The sequence below is a fragment of the Salmo salar genome, chromosome ssa16 (genome assembly GCF_905237065.1).
Source record: "Salmo salar chromosome ssa16, Ssal_v3.1, whole genome shotgun sequence".
NCBI classification, from domain to species: domain Eukaryota; kingdom Metazoa; phylum Chordata; class Actinopteri; order Salmoniformes; family Salmonidae; genus Salmo; species Salmo salar.
Window position 1 is genome coordinate 4,587,142 of NC_059457.1, and position 22,781 is coordinate 4,609,922.

Genomic DNA, 22,781 nt, shown 5'->3' on the forward strand with positions numbered 1-22,781 from the left:
TATGAGATGTGAATAGGCAACATTTCATTCCGAAGTCAGAGTTTATTTTTTCTCGCTTCAGCTCAAATAATGTCTGCCATACATTTTTTTTAAATTGTGTCATTTTTACATGGTTGCATCATATTTCTTTGCATTCTTTCCGTTGAAGCTTGTATCGCATTCGAGAAGTGCCCTCCATGCTCCGTTTCGCATACTTTGATTTGGACTCATATTCCGACCTTCCCATGGTCCAATTTGCGTGCTCAGAGCACGGTAGTATGCATTTTCAGAAACACACACTGTTTTGCAATGAAGGTCTACAGTAGCCTCAACAGCACTCTGTAGGGTAGAACTATGGTGTAGCCGGAGGACAGCTAGCTTCTGTCCTCCTCTGGGTACATTGACTTCAATATAAAACTTAGGAGGCTCATGGTTCTCACCCCCTTCCATAGACTTACACAGTAATTATGACAACTTCCAGAGGACATCCTCCAACCTAACAGCACTCTTGCAGCATGAACTGACATGTTGTCCACCCAATCAAATGATCAGAGAATGAATCTAGTTCTGAAAGCATAAGCTACAACTAGATAGCACTGCAGTGCATAAGACGTGGTGAGTAGATGGTGTCACTGCTAAACTGCTTATGCAGCTAGCTAGTTTAGCCTACTCAAACATCCGGCTCAAACAGCGAGGGATGCTGTGGTAGCTAACTGGCTATGGCTATCCAACTCTGGAACTCTTTCAAGTCAAGGTAAGCTTTAGGTTTTATTAATTTATTGCCACAAGGGCGCCTGCTAAACTGCTAAACTGCTTTCTGACTGTACACTGTACTGCACAATTGTAGCGGGTTTACTAACGCGTTAGTTCTAGTTGACTATGACGTGACAATGATGTAGTCTGTGTGTAATGGCTAGCGGTCATGATATGAAGGTTTGGCTTGGAAAGATTTTTCGCCTGGTTACAGACAGCTGATGTGTTGTTCACTGGAGTCCACAAGCGAAGGGAAAAGGTGAGAGGAGAGCACGTAGATAATTACAAGAAGGAAATATATATATAGAATGAGCAAAGTGATCATGCTGTTTTTATGTGGCTACTATGAAAGTGAACTGTTTGCGTGTGATCAGGGGTGTATTTATGCCTCCGATTCTGTTGAAAAACTTTCTTTTAAAACTTCTTATGGCTTGGGGGCAGTATTTCGACGTCTGGATGAGAAGCGTGCCTGTCACGGGTGTCGTAGGGTAGAGACCAAGACGCAGCGGGAAAATGTATACTCATCTTCTTTTTTTATTGGTGAAGAAGGAAAACATAAACGTATACAAAACAAAACGAACTTGACAGTCTCGTCAGGCAAACAGCTAAACAAGAACAATCTCCCACAAAAATCCCATGAAAAACAAACTCCTAATTATAGGACCCTTAATCAGAGGCAACAATAACCAGCTGCCTCCAATTGAAGGTCCAACCCCAATTAACTAAACATAGAACTACAAAAGACTAGATAGAACACAGAAATATACTAACATAGAACAATGACTAACAAACCCCAGACTAATAAATCAAATCACCCCTCTACCTAAACACATACACAAAAACACACCCTGAACCACATAAAACAAACACCCCCTGCCACGTCCTGACCAAACTACAATAACAAATAACCCCTATACTGGTCAGGATGTGACAGTGCCCAAAGTAAACTGCCTGTTACTCAGGCCCAGAAGCTAGGATATGCATATAACTGGTAGATTTGGATAGACAACACTCTAAAGTTTCCAAAACTGTTAAAACAATGTCTGTGAGTATAACAGAACTGATATCGCAGGCGAAAACCTGAGGAAAATCCATCCAGGAAGTGGGATTTTTTTGATGTGGGTATTTTCAATTGAATGCCTATAGAGTATATAATGGGTTAGGACCCATATTGCAGTTCCTATGGCTTCCACTAGATGTCAACAGTCTTTAGACATTGTTTCAGGCTTGTTTTCTGAAAAATGAAGAAGAATGAGACCTTTCTGTCAGTGAACTGTAGAATAATGCAGTGCTGGTTTGTGCGCATGACCGATTGCGTGCCCTTTGTTGTTTTTCCTTTCTATTGAATACGCTATTGTCCGGTTGAAATATTATTTATTATTTAAACAATTGACAACCCGAGGATTAATTATAAACATTGTTTGACATGTTTCGACGAACTTTACCGGTACTATTAGGATGTATTCGTCTGCATGTTTTGACCACCTTTGAGCCAGTGGATTACTGAACAAAACGCACCAACAAAACAGAGTTTTTGGGATATAAAGAGGGACTTTATCGAATAAAACAAACATTTATTGTGTAGCTGGGACTCTTGTGACTGCAACCATATGAAGATCTTCAAAGGTAAGTGATTCATTTTATCGCTATTTCTGACTTTTGTAATTCCTTTACTTGGTTGTAAAATGTTTGTATGCTTCTTCACATAAAGGTTATGGTCAAGGAGCCGTTGAAGAACCTTTTGCACATGCTGTATGTGTTCCTTCAGGGAGTAGGAGTAAATCAGGATGTCATCAATGTAGACGATGAGAAAGCAATTGATCATATCCTGGAAAACCTCATTCATAAAGGATTGGAAGATGGTGGGGGCGTTCGTAAGGCATGACCAGGTATTCATAGTGCCCTCAAGCAGTGATAAAGGCCATCTTCCATTTGTCGCCTTTATGTATACGGACAAGGTTATATGCACTTCGCAGGTCGAGTTTAGTATAGATGTTGGCGCAGCCCACTTGTTCAAGGGTCGCTGGGATCAGAGGGAACCCGTTTGTGACTGTGACGTCATTCAGGGAACGATAATCAATACATGGACAGAGACCACCATCCAAAACCACTATTTTTCCATCCAAGAAGGATGAATGACGAATCACTCAAACGGTTTCAATGTAGTTCTCTATTGCCTCATTTTCCAGGATAGGGGTAAACACGGCCCTTCGGTGGGGACACTCCAGGGAGTAAGTCAATAGCACCGTCTCCTGGGCGATGTGGTGGCAGAATGGAGGCCTTGATTTTGCTGTACTGGGCGTATTCAGATGGTATGGTGGGTGGCACTGCCAAGGCAGAGTCCTTAATGGTGGTGGCTCTGCAGGGTAGGCGGAGACAACTGGAGAAGGTTGTGGCGACCAGTTCACCTTGTCGCCACGAGATGGCAGGGTCGTGACGACAAAGCCAGGGGTGTCCGAGGACGAGTGGCTGTTTGGGGGATGAGAGTTCCATGAGTTGAATGGTTTCGGTGTGAAAGACTCCAATCTGGAGGGTGACGGTTGGTGTCAGGTCGTGATGAAGGCCGTGCCCAATGGCTGCCCGTCCAAGGTGTTAATCCTTAAGGGAGGGGTGACAGGTGTTAGATCAATGTCAAGCTCTTGTACGAGCTGGTGATCGATAAAATTACCTGCTGCTCCCGAATCTATCAAGCCTTCTACGTACTTGGTAACCCCCTTCACGGTTATCAATACTGGGACGGAGCATTACTTCTGGGAGATATTTAGAAATAAGAACACGCCTACCTTCATGGCAGCGGGGGGATCCTTCTCATCTCTCCGTGGGGGGCGAACAGGGCAATGGCTGAGTAGATGGTCTTTCCCTCCACAGTATAGGCAGAGTCCTTCTTGGATCCGCTTTTGACGTTCGATACATGGGAGAGAAACATGACCCAACTGCATGGGCTCAGGAAGACTCGGACGGGATGACGGAATCATGGAAAGAGAAGGTTTCGGGTTCTTGGGTGGCAGAGTTCTTCGGTGGTCGGCGATGAGGTGGTCGATGGAGATGGACATACGAATGTATTGATTTAAATCCTGAAGGTCACCTCTACAGGCCAGCTCCGCCTGAAGTTCCTTGTTTAGCCTTCTTCGGTAGATGGTAAGTAAAGCAGCCTCATTCCGTCCACTCCCTGTGGCCATGGTGCGGATCTCAAGAGCATACTTGGCCGAGAGCTGAGTTTGGATTGGTCTGCCATTTAGCATGCTTCTGTCTATTTGAGCTGGTCAGTATGTCTAGGTAATTCTGTCTAACGTGACTTTAAAAAAAATGTATCACATAGTAAAACTGCATAAGTGTTGCCCTCCACTTTATTGAGGACCGAGATTTGAAATCAGTGGAATTCTAGTGATAGCTAAGGAGATGTAGAAAACACCTGTCTCCAAATTACATGGCATCCGACAGGAGACGCGTCCATCCATGATGTATACGGGTAAGATAGCCTAACTAGTTATGTTTTCAGATATTACACGTTTCTAATTTTGACAGAAAGTGGTTTCATTTCAAGTTAAAGTGTACTGTTAGATAGCTAAAGTTAGCTGGCTGGCTCGCTAGCTAACGTTACGTGCATGATCTTATTATTCGTATCTCAGAGCCATTTGGTTGGCTAGTTATAACCTAATTTTAACTAGCTAACATTGAACCTCGTTGGTTAGATACCTGCAGATTCATGCAGGGTAGTAACGTCCTGAGTTGGGATTATGGTTCATTGTTTATCTAGCTAGCTAGCTACATGTCTTAACAAAAGACTCCACTATGCAAGTATCCATTTCAGTAGAATGTAACTGCAACAACTGTTGATAGACGTACTAGCTGGTAAATTTGCTATGGCTATCAACTCTGATTTCAGACCACGGGTAAGATAGTTTAGCTAGCTACATTTTGAGATATTACACAATTCTAATTTTGACATAAAATCTTTTATTTTCAAGTTAAAGTGTACTGTTAGCTAGCTAACGTTAGCTGGCTGGCTCGCTAGCTAACATTACACGTATGATCTTATTAGTCGTATCTCAGAGCCATTTTCTTGACTAGTTATAGCCTAATGTTAGCTAGCGAACATTAAACCTGGTTGGTTAGCTACCTGCGGATTCAAGCAGGGTAGTATGTCTTAACAAAAGACTACACTATGCAAGTAACCATTTCGGGTTGTGTTCGTAAATTCAGTCTGGCCATCTACTCCGATTTCAGAGCACTCTCGTCTAATTGTGCCAGAGCTGTCACACCCTGTTCTGTTTCACCTGTTTTTGTGCTTGTCTCCACCCCACTCCAGGTGTCGCCCATCTCTCCCATTATCCCTGGTGCATTTATACCTGTGATCTCTGTTTGTCTCTTGTCTTGTCAGGTCTTACCAGCGTGCTTTCACGTCTTCCTTTTTCTCAAGTTCTGTTTCTTATTTTTCCCGATTCTGACTATTCTGTCTACCTTGACCCCGAGCCTGCCTGCCGTCCTGTACCTGCCTGACTCTGACCTGATCACGAACCCCTGTCTGTCCTCAACCTGCCCTTTGCCTGCCCCGTGTTTACAATAAATAATCTAAGAACTGTACTATCCGCCTCCTGTGTCTGCATCTGGGTCACATCCTGAGTTGTGATGAGAGTGCTGAATAACTGATGAATTTACGAACGCTCAACGCCTGTTGAATATGGCCGGTGTCAGTAAACGTCGGCAAAAAAAGCTGAATTAAATTGTTGCCAGCAGCATAGTTACAGTCACCGATGCTGTGGATAACATGAAAACAGCCTAACCAGCTCTGCTAGGGCGAGTAAAATGGTCAGAATTGGCTGTTCTCTCATTTGTGTCTGGAAGTAGCTAGCAAGCTAGCCAATGTTAGCCAGTTAGCTTCAGTGCTTGACAGACGTTGTGAGGTCAGAACGTTCAGATCAACCCTACTCATCGGCCAGAGCGTCCAGTGTGAGCTCTGAACGCTCCGAGGAAAAGGAGGACCGAGCACGCCCCCATTCTCTTCGACAGGGCTGTAGTGGAGCAGGTTGAGAGCTTCAAGTTCCTTGGTGTCCACATCACCAACAAACTAGAATGGTCCGAACACACCAAGACAGTCATGAAGAGGGCACGACAAAGCCTATTCCCCCTCAGGAAACTAAAAAGATTTGGCATGGGTCCTGAGATCCTCAAAAGGTTCTACAGCTGCAACATCGAGAGCATCCTGACTGGTTGCATCACTGCCTGGTATAGCAATTGCTCGGCCTCCGACCGGAAGGCACTACAGAGGGTAGTGCGTACGGCCCAGTGCATCTGTTTATCATATATGCACAGTCACTTTAACTATACATTCATGTACATACAGCCTCAATTGGCCTCAACCAGTGCTCCCGCACATTGGCTAACCAGGCTATCTGCATTGCGTCCCACCACCCACCACCCGCCAACCCCTCTTTTACGCTACTGCTACTCTCTGTTCATCATATATGCATAGTCACTTTAACCATATCTACGTGTGCATACTACCTCAATCAGCCCGACCAACTCGTGTCTGTATGTAGCCTCGCTACTTTTATGGCCTTGCTACTGTATATGCTCGCTACTGTTATTTTTCACTGTCTTTTTACTGTTGTTTTTATTTCTTTACTTACCTATTGTTCACCTAATACCTTTTTTGCACTATTGGTTAGAGCCTGTAAGTAAGCATTTCACTGTAAGGTCTACACCTGTTGTATTCGGCGCACGTGACAAATAAAATTTGATTTGATTTGAGTGAAACGCTCTGAATTTCCAAACGGACAATCTGACAGCACAGTTGCAGTCACCAACGCTGTGGACAACATAACAGCCTAACCAGCTCTGCTAGGGCGAGTAATGTTCAGTGAGCTGTTCTCTCATTTGTGTCTGGAAGTAGCTAGCAAGTTACCTTGGGTGCTTGACTGCTGTTGTTAGTACAGAACGCTCACGTCAACCCTTAAAGGGCTGAGTGGGGCTAAAGCTAAGAAGGTGTGAATGATGCTGAATGGGTGTAGACATAGAAGGGCTCTCCAGTAGTAGTACCAAAATAGTCAAAGGCTATTTGCCCATTGTTCCTCAACTGTAGTGTATGATATACCATTTTCTAGTCTCTACTTTAATCCAACGTAAAAAACACAATTTAAAATGTAGCTACATAAGACCTATTTGAGCCGGTCGGTCACATATTTAAGTCGGTATGTTCTTACCTTCATGTCTATGGCCATAACTTTTCCCGTTGAAATGTCTCAGTCCTGGCACTCAATACATTGAAATTAAGTAAAGACTGTGCAAAAAAGAACAGATAGGTAAAGTCTCATCAGGGCTAAGCAAATGTACTACATACCTCCATGGCTGTCATCCACATGCTGCTTTGGTGAACATGATGCTAGGGCTGTCCTAATTGAAAGACACATTACACAAATAAAGGGTCTTGTTTCTCCTCTGAATGTACGTATTCATACATGGTGCAAAAAAGTTACTGTTCCTATTTTAAGTCGATATGTTCTTACATTCATACTGTATCTACGGCCATAATTTGTCCCGTTGAAGTGTCTCATTGTAGGCCCTATTTGAAATAATACATTGAAATTAAATACTGTGCAAAAAAGAACATATAGGCAAAGTCTCATTTGGGAAAAGTGAAAGTACAGGTACTACATACCTCCAAGGGTGTCCTCCACATACTGCTGTGGTGAATATGATGCTTGTCCTAATTGAAAGACAGATTACATGAATAAAGGGGCATGTTTCTCCTCTGAAATGCCATTAGCATTTAGCAGGACAGGATATATCCTCCAATGGATTTTTGAATGAATAATGCTTCTTCCCTAACTTGTATTTGGACTCTTGGCCCCTGACGTGGCATATGTGTTATAGGGGAGACAACTAATTCTAAGAATAGAAAATACATAAATACTTTTGGAAATTGACCATGAAAGCTGAATATGGTTCAGAAATTGAACTTTGCATATAATCAAGCATTTAAAAAATCTATTTTACATACCAGCTCTAAAGTCTGCTGGCACCCCAATGTTTTCACGGTTCGATAGAAGCTCCTGATACGGTAGGACTGGCGGTGTGTCTGGAAGAGAAGCTTTTAACATACCAACTCTACTGTCCACTAGCGCCTCAATGTTTTCACATTACATTTGTGCCGTTTCCTAATTGTCTAGACCAGTGAATAATAAGGTAGAGGCATGAATCATTCTGAAAAACACGGACTGTCACATCAGACAAGTTAATTACACTAACAGTTAAAATGAGAGTATATCAGAGACATAAATTAGGCAAAATTACCTGCTCCCTTCATGAACTTAAAGCAACTTCTTTCTCAGGTGCTGTCTGGTGGAGTACATTCGATGGCTAAATTGTTACTTTTGTTATTTTTTCTGATATAACAGATGTCGTCTTTGAAACATACTTGTAGAACTACTGCATGTGGCTCGTTCGTTTCATCCAGGAACTGAATTACAGCAAACTTCATGATCTAAAGACAGGAGAGAATGAGGGAGAACAAAGCATAGAGACCGCTTACAATCAAAAATAATAATTTACACTACAATCACACAAAAAAAACCTTGTGAGAGGCGAACAGAAAAAAGCAGGGCTATGCCATGTCTACAAGTGGCTCAATGGAAAGCCAGCTTATCCATTCTGGCAAGGAAGAAGAATTCTTCAGCACATTTATAGCGTTGGTGAAGAGGAGATTATCTGATAATCCAGAGAGGTGAAAAATGCAGAGAGGTGAAAAATGCCTATCTTGGAAGATGGCAAAGGGTAGGTGAAGAAATCAACCATGTTCCTGAACCTCTTGTAGATTACGAAAGTGTTGCCCATTTCATTGACGACCACATTCTGTACAACAGCAATGTCCTGGTTTTGTAACAGGACACAGTTGTCTCCCTCTGTCCTTTTCACAGTAAATTCTACAAAGTAAAACTCATACTGATTTTTTCACTGCTAGTCCATTAAGGAATGGTCCGGTGTTGTGCTCTCTCAGAGACCTTGCTTTTGAGGTGATCATTCTTCTGTGTTATTTCTTATCTGACAGTCGACGAACAACCTGCTCCAGTGGGTGGGTGAAGCAGTTTCTTAATTTGGGGAAAAGAGGGTGGCAAAGAAGGGAGTTGCAAACATAGGATCTGTGCTCCAGTATTCTCTTAGGGAGTTCTTCTTTAGTATTCCCATGAGAAGGACTGTCACCAGGAAGGTATACATTTCACTAATTGTGGTTGTCACCTATTTAGCGAGTTTCCCCCTCATTCCTGGCTCTCTCTTCTCCTGTAGCTCCAAGGCATAGTGATTAATCTCCTCTACTATGTCTCCTACCAGCTCCTCTGTCAGAAACAGTTTGAAGCACTCTGCCTCAGAGGAAAATGGCAAGGGGATTTGCACTCCAGACTGGGACTCATCAAAGCAAACAACAGGGCCAGGAGGGGTGAAATGGCTGGCGGTCTTCCAGCTAGCACAGAACCCCACTGTACTGTACTGCATCCACTGTCAGTCTGCCTCCATCACCACCAGCATCTTCAAAGGGAACTGGGACTTCTTCAGTGGACAAGGAGTCCTCAGATTCAGGGTTCTAAATGGCTACAAGGTTGGGGGGTAGCTCCTCACTGTCACTGTCAGAATTGAATTTCTGACTTTCATACTCAGACTCATTGTCAGAATTTATCAAAATCTCCAGAATTTCCACATTTGTGAATTGTCTCCTTTTGAAGACATTGCTAATGCTACAGCTTAGCTCACCAGCTACATACATAAACAACAACACTGAATGGCTCAGAGTGGGAGTGAGAGGTTACATGATTGACTGCCGGCACGCACCACTTGTATCAATAAATCACTATCAGAAAGTGTTTTGTGTGGTAATTATGTATTTATTTACTGTTTTCACATGTTTTCAAGTACTGGTAACAAATCATGCATTCCGATTCTTGCATATATTGTAATGGACACAAATTATGTGTGTAAAATACTTTTTTGAAGATTGTACTGATTATGATGGGCAATGCTAAATCTAGCTATGTGCGGAGCCATGTTTGTTGACATACAATGCATTCTGGGTTTCACGTAAATGTCTGTCGGACCAAAGATGTTATAACAAAATGAGGTGAGGAAGAGTTCACTCATTTTTCGAGTAAACTTCCGAAAGTGAATGATGTGATGTGAACAATGGTACATGACACACCCCCTTCAACATGCATACTATAGACCAAACTAATCTTGTCTCCTCTTATTATCTTTGGTTGATGCGAAAAAAACAGACATGGCGGCGTACACAAACTACATATCGTCAGATTACTTTCGATTTCTAGAAAGTGTTTTACTCAAATATATTTGATCAATGGTGAGCTCAGCCGTGATGTGATTAATTATAAATAGTAATTGCTATTAGCTAATTCATATTGTAGTTTTTGTCAGCTGAGAGTTATAAAAATATGACTGCTTGTGTTAGGTCAATCTTTCCTCAGTTAGCACTAGGACAAAGGTAGCTTACATTTTCCAGTTTGGATGATTGTGTTATGCTGTAGCTACTTCTGTGAATGTCTGAACATTGCATCCATAAATAAACTGGTCACAATCTGGACATAACTTGGTAAGGACTGTGTTTGTGCAAAATACTTCTGTGAAAAAACAGTGTAGCCAGCTCAAATGCTGATTGTTGTGTCAATCGAAACTGGACGTTGTAAATAAACATTCTAATCAAGTGTTCTAATCACACCGGTTTGAGCATACGCTACAGGTACCACTGTAGAATGATCACACCCGTTTGTTGGTACGTGTGAAAAGGTTAATATCTCACAATCACACAACTTTCACATCCACATTCACTTAGTACTATTCCCTAACACACTCAGTAATCTCCCTTATTACCCCATGTGCATCTTGCTATGCACCATATGCTATGTACCATATGTATCTCCTGTACATATATAATAATACCAAGTGTTATTGTTAGTGGCTGCAGACCACGTAGACACTTCTTATAAATGCCTACAGACAGCTGTCAGTGGGGCTTTCCATGATACCACCTTCTGGAGACACCTGAAACCCCACCTCTTTAACCTCTCTAGGGTCGGCGGGACGAAATCGTCCCACCTACGTAACAGCCAGTGGAATCCTGTGGCGCGTTATTCAAATACCTTAGAAATGCTATTACTTCAATTTCTCAAACATATGACTATTTTACACCATTTTAAAGACAAGACTCTCGTTAATCTAACCACACTGTCCGATTTCAAAAAGGCTTTACAACGAAAGCAAAACATTAGATTATGTCAGCAGAGTACCCAGCCAGAAATAATCAGACACCCATTTTTCAAGCTAGCATATAATGTCACATAAACCCAAACCACAGCTAAATGCAGCACTAACCTTTGATGATCTTCATCAGATGACAACCCTAGGACATTATGTTATACAATACATGCATGTTTTGTTCAATCAAGTTCATATTTATATCAAAAAACAGCTTTTTACATTAGCATGTGACGTTCAGAACTAGCATACTTCCGGTGAATTTACTAAACATTTACTAAATTACTCACGATAAACGTTCACAAAAAGCATAACAATTATTTTAAGAATTATAGATACAGAACTCCTCTATGCACTCGATATGTCCGATTTTAAAATAGATTTTCGGTGAAAGCACATTTTGCAATATTCTAAGTAGATAGCCAGGCATCACAGGGCTAGCTATTTAGACACCCAGCAAGTTTAGCACTCACCAAAGTCAGATTTACTATAAGAAAAATGGTATTACCTTTGGTGTTCTTCGTCAGAATGCACTCCCAGGACTTCTACTTCAATAACAAATGTTGGTTTGGTCCCAAATAATCCATAGTTATATCCAAATAGCGGTGTTTTGTTCGTGCGTTCAAGACACTATCCGAAAGGGTAAATAAGGGTTACGCGCACGACGCATTTCGTGACAAAAAAATTCAAAATATTCCATTACCGAACTTCGAAGCATGTCAACCGCTGTTTAAAATCAATTTTTATGCCATTTTTGTCGTAAAAAAGCGATAATATTCCGACCGGGAATCTGTGTTTAGGTTCAAAGACGATAGAAAATAAAAACATGGGGTCGACTCGTGCACGCGCCTCAGCCCATTGTCCTCTGATAGAGCACTTGCCAAAAGCGCTAATGTGTTTCAGCCTGGGGCTGGAATTACATCATTCAGATTTTTCCCGCCTTCTGAGAGCCTATGGGAGCTGTAGGAAGTGTCACGTTACAGCAAAGATCCTCAGTCTTCAATAAACAGAGTCAAGAAGCTCAAGGAATGGTCAGACAGGCCACTTCCTGTAAGGAATCTTCTCAGGTTTTTGCCTGCCATATGAGTTCTGTTATACTCACAGACACCATTCAAACAGTTTTAGAAACTTTAGGGTGTTTTCTATCCAAAGCCAATAATTATATGCATATTCTAGTTACTGGGCAGGAGTAGTAACCAGATTAAATCGGGTACGTTTTTTATCCGGCCGTGCAAATACTGTCCCCTATCCCCAACAGGTTAAGGAATACCTGGGATAGGATAAAGTAATCCTTCGCAGACCACCACTGGAAAGCTCCGCAGGAAGAATCAATCATGATGTTGACGATGCCAAATTGTCATGGATTTTCTACACAAAGACACTCAAAGTCAATCTTAAATGAATCATTGTTAACCTCTCTGGGCTGGGGGGCAGTATTTTCACGTTCGGATGAAAAGCGTGCCCAGAGTAAACTGCCTGCTACTCAGGCCCAGAAGCTAAGATATGCATATTATTAGTAGATTTGGATAGGAAACACTCCGAAGTTTCTAAACCTGTTTGAATTATGTCTGTGAGTATAACAGAACTCACATGGCAGGCGAAAACCTGAGAGGAATCCAACCAGGAAGTGGGAAATCTGAGGTTTGTAGTTTTTCAAGTGATTGCCCATCCAATATACAGTGTCTGTGGGGTCAGATTGCACTTCCCAAGGCTTCCACTAGATGTCAACAGTCTTTAGAACGTTGTTTCAGGCTTCTATTGTGAAAGGGGAGCGAATAAGAGCTGTTTGAACCAGGGGTCTGGCTGAAAGCCTTTAGTTTAGTCACGCGCACGGCCGTCGATGAGCTCCGTTCCCTTTCATTTCTAAAGACAAAGGAATTGTCCAGTTGGAATATTATTGAAGATTTATGATAAAAACATCCTAAAGATTGATTCTGTACATCGTTTGACATGTTTCTACAAACTGTAATGGAACCTTTTTGACTTTTCGTCTAGACTTGTGCATTTGGAATAGTGAACTAAACGCGCGAACAAAAAGGACGTATTTGGACATAAAGATTAACTTTATCGAACAAAACTAACATATATTGTGGAACTGGGATTCCTGGGAGTGCATTCCGATGAAGATCATCAAAGGTAAGTGAATCTTTATAACGCTATTTCTGACTTTTACTGACTCCGCACCATGGCGGGTATCTGTATGGCTTGTTTTGGTGGCTGAGCTCTGTACTCAGATTATTGCATGGTGGGCTTTCACCATAAAGCTTTTTTGAAATCTGACACAGCGGTTGGATTAAGGAGAAGTTTATCTTTAATTCTATGCATATCACTTGTATCTTTCATCAACGTTTATGATGAGTATTTCTGTAAATTGATGTGGCTCTCTGCAAAATCACCGGATGTTTTGGAAGCAAAACATTACTGAACATAACGCGCCAATGTAAACTGAGATTTTTGGATATAAATATGAACTTTATCGAACAAAACATACATGTATTGTGTAACATGAAGTCCTATGAGTGCCATCTGATGAAGATCATCAAAGGTTAGTGATTAATTTTATCTCTATTTCTGCTTTTTGTGACTCCTCTCTTTGGCTGGAAAATGGCTGTGTTTTTTTTGTGACTAGGCGCTGACCTAACATAATCACATGGTATGCTTTCATCGTAAAGCCTTTTTGAAATCGGACACTGTGGTTGGATTAACAAGAAGTTTATCTTTAAAATGGTGTATAATACTTGTATGTTTGAGGAATTGTAATTATGAGATTTCTGTTGTTTGAATTTGGCGCCCTGCACTTTCACTGGCTGTTGTCAAATCGATCCCGTTAACGGGATTTGATCCCTAAGAAGTTTAATTATCAGCAAGCTGGAGAGGTTCCAACAAACTCAATGCACCAAGTACACATGTCGATCAGGAGCTCTACACGGGGAAGTCCCGTTAGTTCTCTTATATACAGATAAGTTATATTTGCATGATTTAGCTTATTCATCATTCATAATTAATTAATCATTAATATTTGCTTCATTCATGTGACAAACAATACTGAGTCATGCAATACTGGGTCATGCATGACCAATACCTCACGAGGCTTCTTCACTCTAAGCTGAGACCTTGAAACTGAATTATGCCGATACTGATAGTGAGGATTCGTTCAATCAGTCACTTGCATGAACATAGAAATTGGTTATTAGAAAAGCGCAAACATAAACATTTCCATCACGCAGCCTTTTTTTAAAACCTCATTACCATCACAATAAACTAAAACGGGAGGCAATAATTGACTTAACAGCCAAGGTGTATTATTTTTAACATACTATTAAAATACACTAAACAAAAATATAAACGCAACATGCAATGATTTCTAAGATTTACTGAGTTACAGTTCATATAAGGAAATCAGTCAATTTAAATAAATTTGTTTGGCCCTAATCTATGGATTTAATGGGTGACATGTCTGGTGAATATGCAGGCCATGGAAGAACTGGGACATTTTCAGCTTCCAGGAATTGTGTACCGACCCTTGCGACATGGGGCTGTGTATTATCATGCTGAAACATGAGGTGATGGCAGCGGATGAATGGCACGACAACGGGCCTCAGGATCTCGTCACGTTATCTCTGTGCATTCAAGTTGACATTGATAAAATGCAGTTGTGTTCGTTGTCCGTAGCTTATGCCTGCCCATACCATAACCCCACCGCCACCATGGGGCACTGTGTTCACAACGTTGACATCAGCAAACCACTTGCCCACACAATGCCACAAACGCTGTCTGCTATCTGTACACTTGAAACTGGGATTCATCCGTAAAGAGCACACTTCTCCGGTGTGCCAGTGGCCATCGAATGTGAGCATTTACCCACTGAAGTCGGTTACAATGCCGAACAGCAGTCAGGTCAAGACCCTGGTGAAGACAATGAGCATGCAGATGAGGTTCCCTGAGACGGTTTCTGACAGTTTGTGCAGAAATTCTTTGGTTTTGTAAACCCACAGTTTCATCAGCTGTCCGGGTGGGAGGTCCTGGGCTTGCTAGGTTACAAATGGTCTGCGGTTGTGAGGCTGGTTGGACGTACTACCAAATTCTCTAAAACGACGTTGGAGATGGCTTATGGTAGTGAAATTAACATTCCATTCTCTGGCAACAGCTCTGGTTGACATTCCTGCAGACAGCATGCCAATTGCACGCTTCCTCAAAACTTGAGACATCTGTGGCATTGTGTTATGTGACAAAACTGCAGATTTGAGTGACTTTTTATTGTCCCCAGCACAATGTGCACCTGTGTAATGATCATGCTGTTTAATCAGCTTCTTAATATGCCACACCTGTCAGGTGGATAGATTATCTTGGTAATGGAGAAATTATCACTAACAGGGATGTAAAGAAATTTGTGCACAACATTTTAGAGAAATAAGCTTTTTGTGTGTATAGACCAACACTTTACAGGTTGTGTCTATATTTTTGTTCAGTATAGTACTCACTTATAGGAATGGGTAATTGTTTGCAAGTTGTTCTGAAGAAGCCATTGAAGGCCGAAACATCAATCTTTTAAACTTGTCAAATAAAACTACGTATTTTTTATGATGAGCGAGTGTTGCGCTTTTTCCTGTACAAAGTTGCTAGCTATCCCAAGCATTTCAATCGGCGACGTCACTCACGGTGAGACTTTGAAGTTGTTGTTTCCCTTGGCTTTTGTGGAGCAATAGGTAATGATGCTTCGAGGGTGACTGTTGTTGATGTGTTGAGAAGGTCCCTGGTTCAGGCCAAGGTTGGGGCGAGGAGAGGGACGGAAGCAACGCTGTTACACTTGTATTGGTGGTGTTACTTTTCAGATCCCATGCATGCACAAGATGTGTTCGGTGCAGACTGCTGCCAGACAACAGTACATTTAAAACATGTGGGCAATTAACCCACTGTTTGCAAGTGGAGGAAACTAGACATTCTGTAAAGGTCCTGTGTGTAGCTGGTGTAGAGAGTCAGGCGCAGGACAGCAGAGTTGAGTAATCAACGTACTTTACTCAAAAAAAGACAAATATACAAAGTAACATCACGAGCCCACAAAGACGGACCGAATTACAAATAAACAATCACTCACAAACACAACATGGGGAACAGAGGGTTAAATAATGAACAAGTAATTAGTTGAGTGAAGCCAGGTGTGTGAGATAATGACAGAACAAATGGAAAATGAAAAGTGGATCGGCTGTGGCTAGAAAACCGGTGACGTCGACCGCCGAACGCCAAGATTCAACAACTGAGACATAAACTGAACAAGTTTAGATCCCAGATCATGACGGATCCTCCACCTCCAAATCAATTCCGTTCCAGAGTACAGGGCTCAGTGTAACGCTCATTCCTTTGACGATAAACGCAAACCCAACCATCATCCCTGGTGAGACAAAACCTCAACCTGTCAGTGAAGAGCCCTTTTTGCCAGTCCTGTCTAGTCCAGCTACCATGGGTTTGTGCCCATCTGCGACGTTGTTGCCGGTAATGTCTGGTGAGGACCTGCCTTACAACAGGCCTACAAGCCCTCAGTCCAGCCTCTTTCAGCCTATTGCGGACAGTCTGAGCACTGATGGAGGGATTGTGCATTCCTGATGTAACTCGGGCAGTTGGTGTTGCCATCCTGTACCTGTCCCGCAGGTGTGATGTACCGATCCTGTGCAGGTGTTGTTACACGTGGTCTGCCACTGCAAGGACGATCAGCTGTCCGTCCTGTCTCCCTGTAGCGCTGTCTTAGGCATCTCACAGTACGGACATTGCAATTTATTGCCCTGGCCACATCTGCAGTCCTCATGCCTCCTTGCAGCATGCCTAAGGCATGTTCACACAGATGAGCATCTTTCTTTTGGTGTATTTCAGAGTCAGTAGAAAGACCTCTTTAGTGTCCTAAGTTTTCAAAACTGTGACCTTAATTGCCTACTGTCTGTAAGCTGTTAGTGTCTTAACGACCGTTCCACAGGTGCATGTTCATTAATTGTTTATGGTTCATTGAACAAGCATGGGAAACAGTGTTTAAATCCTTTACAATGAAGATCTGTGAAGTTATTTGGATTTTTACGAATTATCTTTGAAAGTCAGGGTCCTGAAAAAGGCACATTTATTTTTTTGCTGAGTTTAGATACTTGGCTACACATGTGTTCTTTCTCAAATAAAAAAGAACATTCACGAAGACCTTTGATGTCTACCCCTGATTAACAACTGTGAAGAGGACAGCGTCTCAGTCCTGGAACTGATCCCCTTACAGATGCCAGGCAGGGCTTGGATTCAGATCTGGGTTTAAATAATATTTGATATCTTTTGAATACTTTGAGCATTTGCTTTAACCTGCCTGTAGAGTGAGATGAGTGGGGTTTGCAGTTTTGGAAATATTATTTTGCTCCTTAAAGCCAGACAAGCTCAGTCAAGCATAGATCATGTTTTTGAAAATATTTTAAATAGTATTTGAACCCAGGTTTGCTTGTATTGGAAGTTTCCGACTGCCAATACTGTCTACTAAAAAAGGGCAAAAGGCTTGATATGATCAAGCAGTGAAATCATGCTCCGGAAGGAGCTTGAGGAGGAGCAGAGGAGATAGAATGTAGAATGCAGAGGAGGATATTTCGAGGGGGAACCCACAGTGTCGGGTTTCAGCCTCCTCTTGCTCCATGCCTGGTTGGTTAGTTACTTCTCAGTGAAACCATGGCCATCAACGTTAGATAACAGCCTTCTAAAATGGGTGCGCAGGAATCCAACCCTCCCCAGGAACTGGCATGGAGCTTGGCTTCGGGACCTAGGGTGTCTCCTTAATCCATATAGGAAGCCTTAAGGCTGGGACAGACACCTCTGGGTGTCTGAAGACGGTTCAGACCTGGGTTCAAATACTATTTAAAATATTTCAAATACTTTGAACAGTTGCTTTCACCTACCTGGAGTGCCATGTGGGTGGGGGTTTGCACTTTGGGCCTTTTCTATTGGTTCCATTGCAACAGGCAAGCTCAATTAAGAGCAGATACATTTGTTTAAATAATTTTGAATAGCCTTTGAATCCAGGTCTGGATGCCTGTGCCCCAAGCCTCTGATCACACACATACAGTACACTATATATGCAAAAGCATGTGGACACCCCTTGGTGACAGGTGTATAAAATCGAGCACACAGCCATGCAATCTCTGTAGACAAACATTGGCAGTACAATGGCCTTACTTAAGGGCTCAGTGACTTTCAACATAGCGTCGTCATAGGATGCCACCTTTCAAACAAGACAGTTCATCAAATTTCTGCACTGCTAGAACTGTCCCGGCCAACTGTAGGTGCTGTTATAGTTGTGAAGTGGAAATGTCTAGAAGCAACAACGGCTCAGCTGCGAAGCTCACAGATTGGGACTGCCGAGTGCTGAAGCGGGTAGTGTGCAAAAATAATCTGTCCTCAGTTGCAACACTCACTACCGGGTTCCAAACTGCCTCTGGAAGCAACATCAGCACAATAACTGTTCGTCGGGAGCTTCATGAGCTTCATGCCTGGAGAACGCTACCTGCCCCAATACATAGTGCCAACTGTAAAGTTTGGTGGAAGAGGAATAATGGTCTGGGACTGTTGTTCATGGTTTTGTCACATCTGCCCCTGCTATGCCCTCTGGTGTTCATCCGGTGTCTTCTTGACCTGCAGTTACTCCCCCTGTACACACACTCTCTCGCTCCCTCTCTGTGTGATTGTGTGGTTGGAGACAGGTGTGCTGGAGTCAGAGCAGATCCCTACCAGCTGCAACTCATTCCATAATCAAGACCTCTACAAATACTCAGTCCTGCCACTTCCACTCTGCCAGATTGTAATCTCTGCTCAGTCAGTCCATGATTCTAGCCATTTATGATTATTCAAGATCCTGTTTCCCTGCCTGACACCGTTTATCCTCTCATTGCAGTTACCTCTCTGGCTCCTGTCTCCTGTTCCACATCTCACCACCCAACTACCTTGCTCTGGATTATACTCACCATCACTACCTTGGATTCCCCTCAGGACCTGTTTACCCTGTTCTACTCAGCTAACTCCAACCTCAGTCTCCACATCTGGGTTTTCTGCAACTCATCCGAGCTTCCCCGGATCTGCACTACATATCTCTCTGTGTAACAATAAATATTTTGGTTCATTCATCCCTGTTTCCTCATCTGAGTCTGCTCTTGGGTTCCCCTGTGTCGCTCCGCCTAACAGGTTTGGGTTAGGCCCCTAAGCTCCAGTGAAGGGAAATCTTAACGCTACAGCATACAATAACATTGTAGACAATCCTGTGTTCCAATTTTGTGGCAACAGTTTGGGGAAGACCCTTTCCTGTTTCAGCATGACAATGCCCCCGTGCACAAAGCAAGGTCCATACAGACATGGTTTGTCAATCAGTGTGGCGACTTGACTGGCCTGCACAGAGCCCTGACCTGAACCCAATCGAACACCTTTGGGATGAATTGGAATACCGACTGCGAGCCAGGCTTAATCGCCTAACATCAGAGCCTGACTGCACTAATGCTCTTGTGGCTGAATGGAAGCAAGTCCCTGCAGCAAGGTTCCAACATCTAGTGGAAAGCCTTCCCAGAAAAGTGGAGGTTGTTACAGCAGTAAAGGGGGGACCAACTCCATATTAATGCTCATGATTTTGGCAGTGGTGGAAAAAGTACCCAATTGTCATACTTGAGTAAAAGTAAAGATACCTTAATAGAAATTTACTCAAGTGTAAGTCACCTGGTAAAGTACTACTTGAGTAAAAGTCTAAAAGTATTTGGTTTTAAATATAGATAAGTATCAAAAGTAAATGTAACTGCAAAAATATACTTAAGTGTCAAAAGTATAAATCATTTCAAATTGCTTATATTAAACAAACCAAATGACACAATGTTTGTTTTTAATCTACAGATAGCCAGGGGCACACTCCAACACTCAGACATCATTTACAAATTAAGCATTTGTGTTTAGTGTGTCTGCCAGATCAGATTGAGTAGGGATTTGTGTCTTGGACCATTGTGTGAATTGGACAATGATCCTGTCCTGCTAAGCATTCAAAATGTACTTCTGGGTGTCAGGGAAAATGTATGGAGTAAAAGGTACTTTATTTTCTTTAGGAATGTACAGAAGTAAAAGTTGTCAAAAGTATAAATAAAGTAAAGTACAGATACCCCCAAAAAACTACTTAAGTAGTACTTTAAAGTATTTTTACTTATGTACTTTACACCTCTGGATTTTGTAATGAGATGTTCGACGAGCGGACGTCCACATATTTTTGGTCATTTAGTGTACGTACATAGGGGCTAATCGGGATGGCATTAACAGATCTTAAGGTTGTTTAGGCCAACACTTTCACACTTCTAATGAGATGAGTTTGCTCTCCCGCTTTCTATGTTGGACATATTTATAATACACTAGGGGGGGAAGGAGGGAGCACTAAATATCTGTCAAGATATACAGTAGCCTTTTGTAACTAATTTAATTTACTCTCATATCATGACATTTTATTCTTACATTGTTGTAAGACTTAGAGTAACTTTCATGAATAAAACCAGATATTTTGGCCTTAGTTATAGTGGTTCAACTATATGGGGTTTGGTATGGGGGTTTGGTATGAAATACACTCCCTTCTACATGTGCTGGATGGTACCACCTGAAGGCTTACTATAAAAGAAAGCACCTTATTTGTAGTGATGGGCATTCTTTTTAGACTTTTTAGTGAGCCTGCTCATTTGGCTCCGTTCTGCTAAAAGGGCCATTCATTTGGCTCCCAAACGGCTCTTCGTTCAGTAGCGCTTCAAAATACCTACAACCATGAAAAAATTGAATATCTCTCATGTAAAGCCTACAGTTGCCTGCCATTATGTCAGATCGTGACGTGAATTCAAAGACATTTTTACATTACCAAATTATTAGATGACCTGCAAAAAAATGAGGAAAAACATGAACTCACTGCAAAAAATGTGTGTGGACCAGAAAAAGTATCTCTCATCACTATCTATTGTTCGTGCAGTGAGTAATTACAATCTTCAGAGAGCCCAGTGAACGGCTCTTTCACAGATGCGATTCGGTTCCCGACGTTCACCAAAAAGAGCTGCTCAAGAATAGCCGTTAGTTTGCGAACAACCCGTCATTACTTATTTGGCAATGGTCTTGGTAAGTGGAGTGTGACAATATATTTTGTGTGATGCTTCCTTGACTAGACTACTGACGTTACAAAAAATTCAAAGGGCAGTGTAAGGCACATTTCTGAATAATATGACCAAATTCAATGTTTGGCTTAATGTTTCATACACATCTATTTGCTTTTACGAAGAAAAACAAAACATGTAGGCTATGAGGATTATACACTGAGTGTACAAAAATCTAAGAACGCCTGCTCTTTTCATGACATAGACTGACCAGGTGAATCCAGGTGAAATCCTTTATTTACAATATTCCTCCCATGCCCACACACTTCTAATTCTGAAGAGTGAAAGAATACCTGTAAGAGGGTTGCCTTGGCTGTAGTTTTTATACAGTACCCAAGACCAATCTGTGAGTTCATTTGACCATTGGAAAAAGATCACAATTTTCAAAGTGATGATTACACTTAACTTCCCAACACAATACCGCAATAAATGTGACTGCACTTTCAAAGAATATTTTTTGCGCCAATGGGAGACTCGAACTACGTTAACCCAATATTTATGAGCAATTCCCCCACCCACAATGCTCACCTGAATGCTTTTTTTTATTTTAAGGGGTTGGGCAAAGGCTGAAATTGGGGTTGAGAGTTACCCTTTAACTATGGATAATGAGTTCAACTAAACCCTTAGTTCCCATCGAATGTTCGTGACCATACAAAAATATGCTTGCTAATAAAACAGAGGTTATTGTCCTTCAGAAAATGTATAGAATAACCTCGTAATATTGAGATATTTCCCACATTTTTAGATATCATTTGTATCTCACCTGCTGGCTGTCTAAATTATAGAACCTTAAGGAAGTCTTGAGACAAAAGTGGATGGTCTTACTGTAAGACTTCTGTGTAAATGGAAACCTACTCAAAACAGAGGCTTCCCAGACTCTAACTCTGACTCAAGCTCCACATCCACATACTCATCCCTTCCATTGAAGCCCTGGTACCACTTCCCCTGCAGCGCATTCATCAGGTCAAGTAAAAGGCCCACTATTGCATATTCAAAAACATAAATGACACAATAATGATGAGATCCAAAGGCCGTCAGCCAAAGCTGTTGACTATTGAGACTGACCTAATAAAAATCCAATATCATACAATAACACATGGTCTACAAATGGTATGTGTTTTATCTTCATATAGAGTTATTCAATCGTGCGGTTAACGCTGGCAGATGGACGGACGGACACACATGGAAACTGAAAGTCAAGGAAGTCACCCACAGTTCCCACTGTGATTACCTCATGTCCGTGCTGCTTGGTGAAAGGAAGGAGGAAAGCTCATCTCTGCTATATTTAGATAAAGAGAGGGTGCATGGTGAAATGTGTGCAACTGTGTTCAAAGTCGGTAAACATAACTTACACCCAGAACGAACTTCACGCAGTGTTTCATCATTATGATATTGATACCTAAACTTCCATATGGAGGATCACATGATATCACGCCTCATCTCTGACGTCAATCACTAACACCAAGATTATTCCATGATAATAATGAATTGATCTGGATACATTGCCAATGCCATGCTTTTCTGTGGCGTGATCGACAATGAGTGTTTACATGCAGTCCTCGTCGATCAGTATCTAACGTCCTGTAAGAATATCTAAGGTCCTATAAGAAAGAACGACTTGAAATGTAT

General features: G+C 41.9%; 1 long non-coding RNA gene across 2 annotated transcripts in view; it reads right to left on the reverse strand.

Annotated features, from left to right (window-relative positions):
• The window catches only part of LOC106573074 (uncharacterized), a 33,390-nt gene that overhangs the window by 8,133 nt on the left and 2,476 nt on the right, over positions 1-22,781 (reverse strand). For both annotated transcript variants that reach the window (XR_001321257.2, XR_001321256.2), the window contains exons 2-6: positions 8,026-8,215; positions 7,733-7,810; positions 7,391-7,438; positions 7,239-7,294; positions 7,073-7,125 (exon numbers count right to left, since the gene is read on the reverse strand). This is a non-coding gene — a long non-coding RNA (uncharacterized lncRNA). The remainder of the gene's footprint in view (positions 1-7,072; positions 7,126-7,238; positions 7,295-7,390; positions 7,439-7,732; positions 7,811-8,025; positions 8,216-22,781) is intronic.